The sequence below is a fragment of the Spea bombifrons genome, chromosome 2, assembly GCF_027358695.1.
Source record: "Spea bombifrons isolate aSpeBom1 chromosome 2, aSpeBom1.2.pri, whole genome shotgun sequence".
NCBI lineage: Eukaryota > Metazoa > Chordata > Amphibia > Anura > Pelobatidae > Spea > Spea bombifrons.
Window position 1 is genome coordinate 30,869,503 of NC_071088.1, and position 4,259 is coordinate 30,873,761.

Below are 4,259 nucleotides of genomic sequence, written 5' to 3' on the forward strand. Positions count from 1 at the left end.
TGGCTTGTCTGGTGTCTGTAGATGAGTGTTTAATAATGCTTTTGTATAGAGCTATCATATCCAGGCACCAAGCACCATAAAGACATGCAAGGACACTGCCATTGATATCTGTGCTGCGAGAGACATAAATAACTGCTCTCATATAGAACTGCTCTCATATATACCGTATTGGCTCGGATATAGGCCGCCCCCGTATATAGGCCGCACCCTAAAAGTTTGGTGCTTTTTTAAAGAAAAAGTTTTTTTTCTTTAAAAAAGCACCAAAAAAAAACATGCTGCCACTCTGTCCCCCGCCCGAGATCCGCTGCCGCTGTCCTCCCTCCCCGAGATCCGCTGCCGCTGTCCTCCCTCCCCGCGATCCGCTGCCGCTGTCCTCCCTCCCCGCGATACGCTGCCGCTGTCCTCCCTCCCCGCGATACGCTGCCGCTGTCCTCCCTCCCCGCGATACGCTGCCGCTGTCCTCCCTCCCCGCGATACGCTGCCGCTGTCCTCCCTCCCCGCGATACGCTGCCGCTGTCCTCCCTCCCCGCGATACGCTGCCGCTGTCCTCCTCTGCCCCCCCCCTCCTCGACTTACCGGAGCAAACTCCCGGGTGTCTTGCGGGGCCGGCGAGGGACATCTACGCAATACGCGTATGCAACTTCCGGTACCGGAAGTTGCATGCGCGTATTGCGTAAATGTCTCCCGCCGGCCCCGCAAGACACCCGGGAGTCTGCTCCGGTAAGTCAGGGGTGGGCAGAGGTAAAACGCTTAGATAACCTCCCGTGCCGGCACCCCCCCCCGTGGGAAGTGCTGGCAGGGGAGGCTGTCTGAGCGTATCGGGGAGAAGGATGCAGGTCCCCTGCACCGCTGCGGGGGATCTGTATCTTAACCCCGCTGCCTGCCCGGCGCCCGGGACTGCATGTCCCGGGCGTCGGGCGCTAGAGCCCGAATATAGGCCGCACCCCCACTTTAAAAACTTAAAGTGGGGGAAAAAAGTGCGGCCTATATTCGAGCCAATACGGTATATTCCTCCCCTTCAATGTAAAGTTGAGGGGAGTGACAGATATGAAATACCAGGAGAGCAGGAGAGTTAAATAATGTCAAGATAAAGAGGTAAAGGATATGGAGTGGTGTGATGAAGGGTAAGGTCAGGTCTAGGGCAGAATAGTAGTTAAATATATCACTACAGTAATCCAGTGTCCAGTTCATTCAATATTACAACAAAAAAAGTTATTTAGTCGAGTTAGAAGTACTCACTGAATGTAACGTCTGATAACACAGATGAAAAGTCCTTTTGAGGACTGTAGCCTTAGCATTTGTATTAGCAGCTGAAGTACCAGATGTTCCCGAAGCATAAATGCTAATTTGTCTTTGTGTACATAACTCAAAGATAATTCTGTAATAGCTGCATTAAAGGGATAGAGTTTTCCTTTCATACAGACCAGTTAGCGACTTGGTAGCAAATGAAAAAATAAACTTATAAAGCTGCATCTGGTAATCAGACAGCAACTCACAGGAACTCATGCAGAGGTATGTGAAAATTACATTTTTCTCTTACATTGATTGAATCACAAGTCAAAATGTTCAGGTGTTTGTGCGGTACGCTCCAGCACAGTTTATTCCTGTCTTTTGCCATTCGGGACTGTCTGGCGATCACTGGCACTTTAAGTCCAGCAGGCGCCTAATGAGGTAGGGGCCCCCTGACGGCTGGAAATGCAGGGCTACATGGTACGTTTTTATATCTGCTGCTGGTGCTCGAGTTAGTATGGTGTGCGGATGTTTTGAATAATGTGCCAAATAGCCAGTGTGGGCCTGCTTGCCATAATGGGTCTTCTGTAGTTTTTTGAAATCTGGAGAACATAGTTTATAAAAAGAAACAAAAGCAAACAATATCACCTATTTTAGTGTTTTTGTCCATTGTTTTTCCCCTATCCTTTTTCTGTGGTTCATTGATTCTTTACATTGTTCCACTTTCCCTCCACCCACATTTTGTGTTTTCTAACCCAAATCAATCATTCTCACTAGAATCAAGTAAGCTGTTGGTGGTTATTTAGTGGGTTCTTTATGTTAAAATCTGATTAGCTTTGCAAGTATCTCTACTCCAGACATTGACATGAGCAACATCATAGTTCATTTATTGGCTGTCTCCAGGCCACAATGGGGTTAGGATGGAGTTGCTGGGAGACCTATTAGCTAAAACTTTTGGCAGCCTCAGGTAAGTCCCCTCAGGACCAACACATGTTGAATGGTGATGGTGGCCTAGATTGGGGAGCAGGGAGAAAGGTGTCTTTTTGTGCATTAGACTGTATGGAAAGGGGTCGAACAAAAAAAGTTTTGACAATGATCTAGCTTATCATTCATTAAAGAAAGAGGTGCAAAAATTAAAATAGATCCGTTTCAGCAGGGCCGGCCCAAGGCAAAATGCCGCCTGGGGCGAATTTTAAAATGCCGCCCCCCCCTTATCTACCCTTCCTCTCCCTCCGTCCCTGCCGCCCCCCAATTATCTACCCTTCCCCCCCCTTGTACTTACCTTTCAGCAGCCCTGCGGCGAGTCTTCCTGTTCGGTCTCGGTGCCGGCTTGTAATGCTGAGCGCCGGAAATCTTCCAGCACTCAGCATTACAAGCTCGGCGAAGTGCCGCCCCTTCAAAAGTGCCGCCTGGAGCGGTTGCCCCACTCGGCTCCATTGTCGGGCCGGCCCTGCGTTTCAGTATTTGATTATATTTACTTAAGTAAGGCACCTCAACTTTGGAACTCCATCTTTGACATTTTTTTTATTTGTGCATTTGATAATAGGAGTTTATCTAGAGCTAGAGATAATAAATAAATATATTAGAGAAGTGAGATTAGATGAGCATCTACTAGACCTTGGAAAGGCTTATCCTACTAAACACTAAACACATGAAAACCAACTCAAAACACAATGACGCATAGAGAAAGTTCAGCAGACAATGATACCAAGGTAAACAGATGTGAATGGCAGAGCAATTATCAAGGTCAAACATTTGATCGACAAATTAAGTAATAGAAATATGTTAGAACTCTTCAATCCCCCAGTTGTACTTTGATTACATATCCCTCATTTTATCTCCCCAATGCAAATACATAACAAATCAAATTTTCTCAGTGAGAACAAAGACACCACATAATAGTATTTCAATTCTTATTTCCGAGATTTAAAATTAGAATTGCAACAATGTGAGCGGGGCTTACTTTACATAAGAAAATGATATCAATAAAAGTAAAAGTTGCAGATGGAATAATATGGGTATGTATTATGGAGCAGGATAAAGTATTTATGGAAGAGTCTACCTCTTTAAAATGTAGCTCTAAATACCTTGCATACCTTCTCACCAGTTGCTGCTAGAGGTGTTACATATGCTTAACTTGTTGAAACTCTCTAGGGTCATGTAACTAGATTTACAATGTAAAGGAAACAACGCTAGGCTCTTTAGTACTGGTACAGCAAAGTGAAGAAAAACAACATTAAAATGCAAATGACCTTTTTCATTACAATATAATCTACAATTAATGTTAATAAAGGTGTTTTTTTGTCCATAGGAAGTCTTCTGTGAGGCAAAAAGGTTTACTCAAATAGTACACAATATGCTTATTTACCTTTTAATTTATTCTGTTATTATGTTCTCATGACAACAGTAATATTTTTTGTGCAGTTTTAAAGCTTTTAAACTAAAAGTTTTTTAATTAAAGCATTCACATGATGCAGCGGCCCTCCTCCTCCTTGGTCTGTTGATTCTTGCCACTAATTGGCTACTTGAAGAAGCCTATCAGTGACAGGAAAGTCCTCCAGAGCTGCACCACCCTTTCCATTGTCCCATTTTCATGCCACTGTTGGCATAAAGCAGGGAATCAACGGCAGGAAAGCACTCCCACTTAACTCAGTCAGCGGGGGGGTTGTCATTAGACCCTCAAATCTCTCACATAAGCCTCGAGCTGCCGGAGGGTGAGTATACCATGTGGCAGCAGGAGAGGAGGTGTTTGGCCCAACAAATAAGCTAATAAACAAGATAAGACTCTGAGTACAAGGCAACTGCATATGGCAAGCTCCTACAAGATCCCTCCATTCATTTTCAAGGAAGAAAAAAAATCATAAAGTGACAACTTAGCTATCTATATGCCTTAAAGTGCACATGATGGCTTCAGTGTCCCTTTAATGTGGCAAACTGTAAACTGTAGTATTTAAGAAAATGATAAAATTGCCTAAACTTGTCAGAATGAAACACTGAAATAAAAAGCATTGATAAATACCGTCATCAAA